At 44.1% G+C, this 12,315-nt stretch overlaps 1 long non-coding RNA gene across 1 annotated transcript; it reads left to right on the top strand.

Annotated features, from left to right (window-relative positions):
* Positions 1–926: 926 nt before the first annotated feature.
* On the top strand, positions 927–12,107 carry LOC140843722 (uncharacterized). Its single transcript, XR_012121722.1, has 3 exons — positions 927–1,832; positions 3,409–3,523; positions 11,906–12,107. It is a non-coding gene; the product is annotated as an uncharacterized lncRNA (long non-coding RNA).
* Positions 12,108–12,315: the final 208 nt, after the last annotated feature.

The following is a 12,315-nucleotide window of genomic DNA, read 5'->3' on the forward strand; positions in this document are numbered from 1 at the left end:
ACACAGGCGTCACCTGTCATTCCTCCTATTGCTTCTCTCCCCTTCCTCTTGCCGATAACATGGATGGGAAGCTGTGGAAGAGTAACTATCTCATGATGGTGAAGATGAAAGTCATCCACTACGATGCTGGAGTAAGGCGGAGGTGCTCAGGATGTGGAGGACACCGTGGAACCACCTGCCAGCCTGGGGCTGCCTCCTCCTCCTCCAGACATCTTTTTATATGCTAGGTGGACAGAAAGGCACCATCTCTGCTAAAGCCACTGATGCTGGGTTTCTACTACATACGAGTGAACACGACTTCCAACAGGCCATTGCTAGACATGATGACCCACTTTGCAGATGAGGAAATGAAGGCCTGGAAAGAAAAGCATTTACCTTATGTCTGGAATTCAAGTGGCTCCACACCCATGCTCCCACCTTAAAAAGGAAGGCGATTCTGACACCTGCTACTACATGGATGAACACTGACGACATTATGCTCTGTGAAGTCAGGCAGCCCAGGACAGCGCTGTGTGACTCCACTTCTCTGCGGTCCCTAGAGTCATCGGATTCACACAGACAAAGTGGGTGGCGGGTGCGCCAGGGGCTGGGGAAGGGAGTGGGGAGGGAGTGTTTAAGGGGAACAGAGTCTCAGTCTGGGAAGATGAAGCATTCTGAAGATGGATGGTGGGGATGCTGCACAGCAGTGTGAATGTTCTTAATGCCCCTGAACTGGACACTTAAGAATGGTTAAAATGGTAAGTTGATGCCATGTGTATTTTGCCACAATAGAAAAAACTTAATGTGGGAAAATGTTACTTAAAAACAAAAACAACAAAACCATTGTTCCCTCCAATTCCCTACCTCATAAAAAATATGAGCATTTTGTGCTTCTTGCAAGGGATTCTGAGCTTTCCTTTCCACCCCCCACCCGCCGCCAGGTTCTCTGGGTTCTAGCTGACATCCAGGGTGATGGCTGAGTGTACTGGAAACTGGCTTCTTCTATTGGAGCTGACACCACTCTGCTTATGACAAGGACTAGGGACGGGCATGACCTCTGCTAAGGATTGAGGCTGAATTCCCAGTGTCTTGGGAGGCAAAGTTGGGAGCCCTGAGTGAGAACCTCAGACGTGGAGACAAGAGACGACACAGCATGGACCGTGCATAACATTTCTCCAGGAGTGAGTCATTTCCAGAGTGCATGCATTAACATTCAAGCCTCCCCCCAAAATATTCAAAGCGTCACCAAGGTCCTGATTCTGGGAGATGCTTTCCCTTCACAATGTGAAAATGTCACTGCTTTGCTTTCTGAACGAAGCTCACAGCTCACCACTCGTCCACCTAGGATCACTGAGGCATCTTGATTAGGTCACAGGGTTTCCACATCTTTCCCGCTCGACTTTCCTTCGTCATCTCTGTGCAGATCTGAGTCACTTACTTCCTTCTTGGCGGCACTTACTGAAGGGTGAAAAGAAGCCAGTTTCACTCCCTTGTGTTTAAAGCCAATCTCTCTAGCATGGAGGTGTGTGGGGGAAGAGACACTGGGCTGCCCCATAGGATACCTCAGGGAGCTTTGTCAAGTGCACATAGTCCAGTCACACCCCAGACTCTTGGGGTGGAACCCAGGCATCAGTGTTTTTTAAAAGTTGCCTCAATGATTCGAATGTGCAGCCCAGAATGTAGGCCAGTGCTTTGGAACCCTGGCTACTCAACGTGAGGTCTGTGGGCTGGGAGCATAGCGCCACTTGGGAGCCGGCTGAGAAAACAATCTCAGACCCCATGCCAGACCTCCAGAATCGCCAGGACTACCTGAACAAGAACCCATGTGTTAGCAGGAGTCTCAGCTGATCCAGGTATGTACGAGAGTTTGGGAAGCATCAGATCAGATCGCTATTGGGAGGAATTTTGGTTATTGTGGACAATCCCAAGCCTCATTGTCTTCCCCTCTAGCTAACTAATCTCTGATTTCCACCTTCAGGGAGACATGGACCAGTGATACTGGCCATCCTAGGGGTGGTGTGGCACCCAAGAGTCAACTCTGATTTCTTCACTGTGACATGACACAGAAGGGCTGGTTGTGAAAGGGGAGTTTGCCACCATTCTAGTACCAAATGCTGTGTCTTGGGCCAGCTAATGCCAAGACCAGAATGATTTGTAGTAACAGTTAAGTTTATTGATAACCTACTGCGTGACAGGCACTGGGCAGATAGTGCGTCATTTAATCCTTCTGGCAAACATGTAAGTCAACATTATTGTTCCTGATTTATAGATGAGGTAGCAGAGGCTCAGAGAAGGAAGTCACTTGTCTAAGGTCACGCAGCTGCGAAGTGGAGGCAGTAAGTGGCTCTTTCCTGTCACTCCTCTGTCCTTAGAAGCCTAATGGTAGGAGGTGAGAATAAACAAGGGAAGGGAAACAGCAGAGGAAGTGAAGGGAGGATGAAGGGAGGGAGGGAGAGTGCAGGGCAGTGAGCCATATGACACAGGAAAAAGTGTGGGAGTTAGGACCTTGGTTACAAGGGACAGAAACCTGACCCACGCTGGGGTTGTCCCCAGAGGAATTGGTTGACTCATCTGAAATGTCTAGTTGTAGCCGAGCCTCAAGACAGTGTCTTTGTTTCTTTTTCTCCATCTCTCTGCTGTCCTTTCCCTGTATTGACGTCTCTGGTGGGCTCTGCCTCACAGGGCCATCTTACACTTTCTCTGCTAGCAACCTACAGCAATACCTTCCTAACAACTCTACTGAAATCCTTAGGATTGACACTGGTCAGCCAGGCCCTGGTCACCTGCTTCTCCCTGCTGGCAGGACCAAGACGTCACAGGGCCCGAGAGGGTGGAAGGAAGCTTGGTGCACTGTCCTCAACACGGGGAGAAGACGCAGGTCTCCCAGAGGCCTTAGCTGACCATCCCGTTCTGTGGTCTATGTTGTCTCCCCCAGACTCACACTCCACCTGCCTTCACTCTCTTCTCTGTCTGCCCTGAGACTGGTTTCTATGGACTATATTTTTGGGCGCCCCTTCACCTCTTTTCTTATGTCTTCCTTTTTTGCAGCTTTATTGATGTGTAATTTGCATTACTGTAAAGTTCATCCATTCCAAATACATAATTCATTGATTCTTAGTAATTTTATAACATGATGCTACCACAAAATTCACTCCAGCCTGTTTGCAGTAACTCCAGGCAAGATCCAGAATTTGCCTTTTCTGGACATTTCATATAATGAAATCATATAATATACAGTCTTCTATGTCTGCTTCTTTCACTTAAGAGTCATGCTTTTGAGGTCCATCCACATTGTAGCATCTGTCTGTATTTCATTCCTTCTTGTCCTGCACAGATTGCTTAGATTGTATCCATTGTGTAGATTCACCACACTGACTTCTCTATTCAGCAGTTGGTGGACATTTGTTTTTTTTTGTTTTTTTTTTGCAGTTTGGGGCTATTATTAGTAAAGCTGTTATGAACATTCATGTACAAGTCTTTGTGAAGACATGTGTTTTCAGTTCTGTTGGGTTGATTCCAAGGAGTGGAATTGCTGGGTCATATGGTAAGTTCATGTTTTCCTTTTAAAAAAATTGTCAAACTGTTTTCCAGAGCTACTGTATCATTTTACATTTTTACCAGCAGAGAAAGAGAGTTCTAGTTTCTCCACATTGTCACCTATACTTGGTATTTTCTGATTTTTAAAATTATAGCCATTTATTAGGTGTGCAGTGGCATCTCTTTATGGGTTTAATTTGCATTTCCCTAATGATTAATAATGTTGAGTGCATTATGGGTTTATTAGTAATTTTTAGTGAAATGTCATCTTTAGTAAAATGTCCACCACATCTTTTGCTCATTTTTAATTTGGCTAAATTGTCTTCTTAGTATTGAGTTGTAAGAGTTCTTTGTATGTTATGGGATACAAGTTCTTCAAGGTATGTGATTGGCAAATATTTTCTTCCAGATTGTGGCTTGTCTTTTCATTTTCTTAATGGTGTCTTTTGAAGTGTAAACATTTTTTATTGTAATGATGTCTAGTTTATTAATCAGCTCTTGCTTTTGGTGTTATGCCTGAGATCTTTGCCTAACCCAAAGTGTTGAAGATTTTTCTTCTAGAAGGTTTATAATTATAGTTCTTATGTTTTGGTCTATGATTGATTTTGAGTTCACTTTGTATATGAATATCCAATTGTTACAACACCATTTTTGAAAAGACTATCCTTTCCCCTACTGAATTGTCTTGGCCTCTCTGTGAAAAATCAATTGACTATAAATGTAAGGGTTGTTTCTGGAGTCTTGCTTCTGTTCATTGGTCAATTTGCTGATGCTTACTCCAATACCACACTGCCTTGATTGCTGTGGCTATATAGTAAGTTTTGAAATTGGGTGATATAAGGACTCCAAATTTGTTTTCCCTTTTCAAAAATTGTTTTGGCAATTCTAGGTCTTTCGCATTTTCATTTACATCTTATGACTAGATTATCAGTTTCTTCAAAAAGTCCTGCTGGGATTTTAATTGGTATTGCATTGAATTTATAGATCAATCTGGGAAGGCTGACATTTTAACAATATTAAATCTTCCAATCTATAAACATGGAATAAGTATCTATTTATTTAAATATCTCCTTTAAATTTTCTTAGCAATGTTTTATAGTTTTCAGGATATAAAGCTTATACAATTTTTGTTAAAGTCATTTCAAAAGATTTTATTATTTTTTGATGTTATTGTAAGTGAAATTTAAAAATTTCATTCTGCGATTGTTCATTACTAACATAGAAAAATACAATTTATTTTTGTAGATTGATATTTTATCCTGCAAAATTGCTGAATTTATTAGTTCTAGGAGGAGGATGTGTGTGTGTGTGTGTGTGTGTGTGTGTGTGTGTGTGTGTGGGTATTCCTCAGGATTCTACATGTATGACTATGCCATCTGTGAATAAAAAGCTTTCTTTCTTTTCAATCTGGATGTCCTTAATTTTTTTTTTGGCCTTATTTCACTGGCTAGAATCTTCAGTACAATGTTGAATAGAAGTGATGAGAACAGACATATGCACTTTTCCAACCTTTGAGGAAAGTATTTAGTCTTTCACATAGTATGAGATTAGGCTATGGGTTTTTTGCATTTCATCAGGTTGTGGAAATTCCTTTATGTTCCTACTTTGTTGATGGCGTTTCTTATGAATGGGTGTTGGATTTTGTCAGTTGACTTTTCTGTGTCTATGGAGATGATTGGCCATCTGTTTCCTGCTAGGACCCTGACTGATGAAAAATGCTCACTGTGAAATGAAATTTATGTGATGGAGCTGGTTCCCTATTCCCTGCTTAATGAATTTCTGCACTAATTTGGTGCCTCTTCTCTCCAGTATTTTTGGCTTCAGAGATTTGGTGTTAAAATAGTTCCACAAATTATTTAATAGCCTTCCCTCCAAAGGTGAAGCTTAGTCCCCCTCCCTTTTGAGTGTGTACTGGACTTACTGACTCACTTCCGATGAATAGAATATGGCAGAAATGATGGTGTGTAGTTCCTGAGACTGGGTCATAAAAGTCTGTGTGCCTTCTGCCTTGCCCTCTTTCTTGGAACACTCATGCTGGAGAATGCCAGCTGCCACATTGTGCAACCGCTCAGGCGGTCCTACAGAGTGAACATCTATAAGTGAGCAGTTTTGGAAGGGGAGCCTTGAGCCTTCAGATGACCAAAGTCCCAGCCAACATGAGGGTTTCAGCTCTGTGCAAGTTCACTATGGATTCAGTGATACTGAAAAAGGGTTTATACCTGGCTTTATTCTCCTGGGGTAGGTCAACCACTAGAATCCCATCTGCATCCAGAAGCCTGCAGGTCTGCAATCCACCTCCATCTCTGCCTCCACCCAGAGCACTGGGCAGAGCTCTTTATATAGTGACTCAGTCAATAATAGCTCATTGCCTATGGGTGTGAAAGCACTAGCCTAACAGCAGGCCAGTTACATTGTCAAGTAGTTTAGGGTCAGGGGAGGATCCTGGCCATAGGAACTTCCATTTTCCCAACAGCCACTCTGAGCTGGAACGATTGTGCTAAGCTGCTCTCAAATACCTGATCCCCAGAAACTGCAAGATCACACATGAGTACTGTTTTAAGCTGTGACATATTGGAGTGATTTGCTATGTAGCAATTGGAAATACAAGAGACATTGCCACTTTCTTTCAGGATATGTTAAACTCTAAAAATGATGAAGGTGGGTGTGAAGGCACAAGGACTTCTGGAACTAACTAATTTAGAAGTTAGTTCCCATAAGGATTGGGAAATGCTTTAAGAAGAAGGGCATGGTAGACAATATAGGTGAAAACATTTTGTCAGTGACAAATAATCAAATAATTACTGCTAGGAGCATCATTGTGGTATCCAAACTACACTCAATATCATCTTGTCTAGCATCCTTCTTTCCATGCCAGTATGTCCGATCTTTGGTAATTTGTGTTCTTCTAAAAAAGGAAGCCAAGGCCATGGCCTCCCAAGACTGACACATTGACCTGGTACCTGAGCTGACTCATGAGACTGCCCACATTTGGCTTCCATCAATTCCTCTTTCTGGAATGCCAACCAGGAGGGACCTGCATGCTCTGAATTTTGATCACCTGTGGGTGGGTGATCTGCTTTCTGATTAGACTTCTCTGCTCAGCCCCTCCTGCGAACAGTTTCACGCAGGAGGAACAATCTGAAGCAATTATGTCAAAGGTTTGAGAAACATTTACATAGCAAGTGAGGTCTTACTTAACAGTTGGCGACAATGACATCAAAAGAGGAGGAAGTATTTGCCTCAGGCTGCCACTCTGCACTCTACCACTTGTATACAATGGAATGCAGGTTTCTGCTTTCTGAAAAGAGTTGCTGGTGATAAGCAGGAGGTCACAATCCATCTCCATTTGCATACAAATCGAATACTTTCTCATCTTCCTTTCAAGTGGGAGGAAAAGTTCATTTATTGTTCTAAGAACCATAGCATAACAGACAAGTAGCCTCATATATTTGTCAGAACACTTGGGATGCAAGTGACAGAAACCCCACCCACCCCCAAGGAGCTTAAGTATAACAGGTAACTTTCTTGTTGATCTAATAGAACCATAAAAGCAGACAAGAATTTAGCTGAAAGAAAGGGACTCAAATGCCATCTTCTCTTTTCCTCTCTCTCCTTTCTCTCCTTATGCATTCCATGGCCAAATGGCCTCCAAGCCTGAACTCCTGCCTTTCATCAGCTCTCTGTTTTGGATATGCAGCAGGGCTCTCAAGCTAAGGAGGTTAAAACTCAGCTCATGGTCTTGCTCCTGTAACTTTCTCCTGCTCCCCCAGCATTTACCTATCAGGGCAGATGGCCCCATCCACCCCCTCCTCAGCCAGCTGCACAAGGCAGGAACCTCAGCATCATCTCTGACCTCTCCTCGTGTCCCCTCTAAGCCAATCAAATACCATTGAGCCTTGTCACCTCCTTCCGTCCTGCCTGCCACACTCCTTAGTCTGGGCCATCCCCCCTCTGGTGTGGGTCCTGGTAACTGCCTTCCAACGGGCCCATCTCCCATTGATGCCTGACTCCCTCTCATTCTCCTTATGGTCGCCTCTGAGATCCTTAAAAATACAGGTTGGATTCTGTTGTCCCCTGCTGCACACCCTTCTTTCCCTACTAGGATAAAACCCCGAATCCTTACAAGGGCTTATCCCTACCCCTAACTGTCTCTCCTTCCTCATCTGCAGCCACTTTGCTCTTTACTCTGCAGCTGCCCCATTGCCTTTGCATACATTGTTTCCTCTGCCCAGGGTGTTCCGGCTCTTTCTTTACCTACTTAGTTCCCATTCACACTTCAGAGTAGGTGTGTGTGTTTTTAAATAAGTCCACACATTCTTTGATGTTCCTCTCTACACAGTGGCACCCAGTTCCCCTCCTCTTGAGAGTGGACTGGACTTAGTGATTCACTTCTAATGAGTAGAATGTGGCAGAAGAGCCAACATGTGACAACCAAGACCAGTTCATAAAAGGCACTGCCGCTTCCTCCCTGTTTTCTCTCTTGCTTGCCTGCTCTGGGCAAAGCCAGCTGCTTGAGTCTACGTAGTGAGGCACTGAGGCCTCCGGCCAGTAGACGGGCAGTGGGTCTGGAAGTGGATACTGATGCTCCATTGAGCCTTCAGATGATGCAGCCTCAGCCCACTTCTTGTCTGTAACCTCATCAAAGACTCAGGCTTAGCTAAGCCATGAATTTCAGACCCACAGAATGGAGATAATGTTTTTTGTTTGGAGATACAATGTTTTGTGATAATTTGTATCAGAGAACCGATTTGCTCATTTCCTACATTACATTATTCTTTTTCCTAACACTTAGGACATTTATACTTAAATAACTGACTGTGGAATTCAATGTTTAGAAATGTCTATTGGATCTCTGCTGTGACCTTGGGGCTCTGACTGTGTAAGTGCTTACAGGGTCCCAGCCCGCACCCATATTGTGGTGGTTCAAGTCTGTGGGGAGGCAGTGATATGCCAAAAAGCCCATCATTTTTAATAGCCCCTCCTTTATAAGACAAAATAATTTTCTAGAAATCACACAAGACATTAGCTTCTTGAATCATCCTTTAGCTTTAAAACAAACGGAAACAACCAAAAAATAAACTTTGAAAGACATTACTCAAATTCAATGAAATATCTCTTGTACACACTAAAATTTGCACATGCTCAACACATGGTTCTCCTGGTTCACTGTTTTAAACGTTGGTCACAATTAAAAACTGCAAGTGGTCACAATAAATGGCAGGATTATGATAACTCCTATTTGTCTTCACAATAACCATGCTATCGTTTATTTTGAATCTACTGCTTAAACACAAGAACACCTAATGCCACAGGAGGTGGAGACCTCAGAGGCGTGCCAAGCAGCTCTCAATGTCTGTTGAGTCTTGACGCACTTCCTACTAAAATGAGCATGTGCAGCTGAGCTCCTGAGCATGTGCCGCTGGTGAAAATAAAAAGCAGATTGGCTTTTAGTCAGAGTTATTATTGTTTTAAAAATCTCTACAGGCCAAATACCCTTTATTGCAGTGTCCTGGGGTAGAGAGTCATTTCGGATGAATGAGCAAGGCCCTGTGCTAGGCACAATTTTTCAGTTAGCAGAGCCTTCATCAGCTGTCTAGTGATTTTTTGGCTTTCTTGCAGGGTCTTTGCTGTCCCTGCTGTCTGAGTGGTGGTCCCCTGGGATAACCGTGAGTCCCCCAGTGACAGCAGAGTCATGGATGTTGTCCCAGGCAGCTGCAGCCCTTTATGCTGCTCAGGCATCCCCCGGATGGGGTTCAGGTACCGCCCAAAGGCCCTCGCAGAGCAGAAGGTGGGCTTGTGAAACACGCTTGGGGTGTTGTCAGGTTATGGCTCCATTTCCTACCCAGAGTCTTTAAAACGCATTTAAATATTTCAAATCGTCTCTAAATTTTTTAGAATTCATAAATTTGGAACAGTAACAAGATCGTAAAAGAAAAAGGCTGCTCCCAACCAATAGGAAACTGAACTGACTTATTTATATGTTTATCATTTATTTTCATTTCCCACCTGGATAGTCCCTGGAGATTTGATTTCTCATTTTCTGGAGAATCTAAAGACAGAAAGCAGAAGCTGGTGTTAAATAATCTTTACTCTACACCTGTTCAAGCTACCTGTGAGACACTAGTCATTTGTCCTTATGCACAAACATCAATCCAGGGAACATGAAATTTTAACTATCAATAAATATTCCAACATCCGCACACACAGAGCATCTAATTCCACCATCAAAATGCAGATAGGCATGAATAGATATTTGTATTTATGACAAAAGGGCTTCTTGCCTGGAAGCCCCTCCCAGGAAGGTCTGGAGGCTGGGTGTAAAATATCTGGGATGATACCTGCTTCCCTCTGCCTGTTTATACCCAGTTGGTCCTGCAATCCTGTTTAATTAATAATAAACATTGCAGATTGTTCCTTCCATTTAAATTACATCTGAAATGACATGGCTGGATGCTTCTTATGAAAATGCCTTGAAAAATAAGCTATGTCAGAAATGAGTGATTTATTATCACTCAGAATGCTGGCAGGGGAATCTCAGAAAAGGAAAGAATTGATGTTGCTTTCTGCTGGCGTTTCTCCACAGGCCCAGTCCGGCGTGCGTGCTTCCCCGGGCCCTGCGTGTGTGGGGGCAGCTTCCACGTGAGATGCTCCCCTCTGTGGTCTTATGCTTCCACTCTTCCCTCCACCTGAAAACTGTCCTTTGCAGACCAGATCTGGACATTATGCCACAGAACTAGGCAGGGAGGGGAAGGACTGCTGGGTCTTTGGGGCACTGCCCACCAGACACGCCAGCCATTGTCCAGTTGCCACAGTCGACAGGCAGGAGAATGGAGATTTTGTAGTCTGGAATCTTTAAAGGAGCTGCATTTGTGAAATGGCCACAGTTTGGTGACCTTCCAGGCCAAGGTTCTTGGACAGATTCTGCCCAAACCACACAGTAGCTCTGTTCTCACTAATTTGCTTTGTTAGGAATATAGGCAATTACTTACTAAGCACTTCCTATGTGCCATGCACTAAGTCTTTTACAGAGACGATCTCACTCAATCTTCACTGGCGGTATTAACTGCATCTCCATTTCACAGGTGAGAAACCAAGGCACACAGCAAGTGAGTGGCCAACCCAGGAAAGAAACCAGATAGAACCTCCAGGGTCCAGACTCAGCCTTCCGATGTACTACTGATTACTACTAATCATAGGTAGACTTCTCTGAACATGATGTGGCAAGCGATGTGCTAAGCCACCACACACATTGCTTCCTTCAGTCCTCATAGGACCTGCAAGATGAGAATTGTCCACTTTTGACAGCTGAGGAAACTGAGGTTGTCTAAAGAGCAAAGCCAGTTGTCTAAAGAAAACTGTAGAGCAGGTGGACGAATCTCCCCACCTCCACAGTTCATTCTCACAGCACTTGCATTGTGCTACTCTGACTGAAACGGCTGACGGGATGGTGGGCGGGTCCTGGTGAGTCTCTGGAGAGCCTCCCTTCGGAACTGATTCTCCAGCTTCAGATTTCTTAAATGTGGTTCCTGCTCCCTTTGCTTCGTTTAGTCCTTCCAACAGAGTGAGCCAAAGAATAGTGGTAGGAAACAAATAGCGGTAGGTACCATTCCCTTCCCCAGCCCATCAACTTGTTTAAAATGAGGAGGACAAGTTGGTCGATATTAAATGTCAAGGAGAATGTGGGGGGAAAGCAACCCGCACGCCCTGTGATTGAGTGCAAATCGATCCAGCCTTTCTGGGGAGCAACTCGGCAGGATCCTGTAAAGTGAAAATGTGCATGATCATGAGCCAGAATTCCACATGGACGTGTACGCCGGGAGGCATGAAAAGGATTCTCCTTGTTTTTAAGAGGGAAACAGCCTACGTGTCCATCAACAGGGGAAAGATCGATCAACAAGGGATGGTGTATTCATGTGGTGGACTTCTAGGAGCAGGGGCAATGAGTAAACTGATGTACATAGTTCAACACCGGTAGTGATCAAACATGTGATGTCAAGTCAGAAAAACCAAGTTCTGCGAACCTTTTGGCAGCCCAGCAACAATATTATAGGTTGTGCATGGATACAGATTGCTCAGGTATCCAAGCACAAAAGCACTCAGGTGGATGACTTGCAGACCTGCGCCCCATTCAAGGTCGGGGAGGGAAAGCCCTGACATTGGGGCGGAAAGGGACTAAACTTGATCTGTAATGTTTTGTTCATTTTATATTTTTTAAAAAGCAGAAGACAGAAAATGGTGGCATTTGTCAGTTTTGGGTGATGGGCACCTGGGAATCGGTTCTGTTATTCTCTGCTCTTCTCTGTGTTTTAAATGTTTCCAAAAAAAGTAAAACGAATGTGGAGCTGTGCAGTGAATTCATGTGGCCTAATAGGGGATTGTTTTGTGGCAGGTCTGGTGGCAGAAGGCGATGGAGATGCTCTCCTTAAAAAATGTCGTGCCGACACACTGTCCCCAGTAGCAGTGAGCACAGCAACAGAACCGGCTCTCTTACATCAGCATCCGGGAGACCTTTAAAAAAATCTGGACATTGTAGGCAGTATTGATTCACATATAGGCAGAGACCCAATGTGGGTAAAAAGGTAAAAAACAAATCAATCAATAAATGCATTTCTTCTGTTCCTGACCTGGGATTGCATGTGTGGGCAGAGGGCTTTGTCACTTATTGTTAAAGCTGGTATTAAATATTAATTATTAGTCATATGGCTTGGCCCCAGGGGGTGCCACCATCTCCCTCCCTCAGGGTTCTCTGGGGGCTCCCAGAGCATCCTCACCCCCATCCTGCCACCTGGAAATACGATT

This window comes from Manis javanica, chromosome 10, assembly GCF_040802235.1.
Source record: "Manis javanica isolate MJ-LG chromosome 10, MJ_LKY, whole genome shotgun sequence".
NCBI lineage: Eukaryota > Metazoa > Chordata > Mammalia > Pholidota > Manidae > Manis > Manis javanica.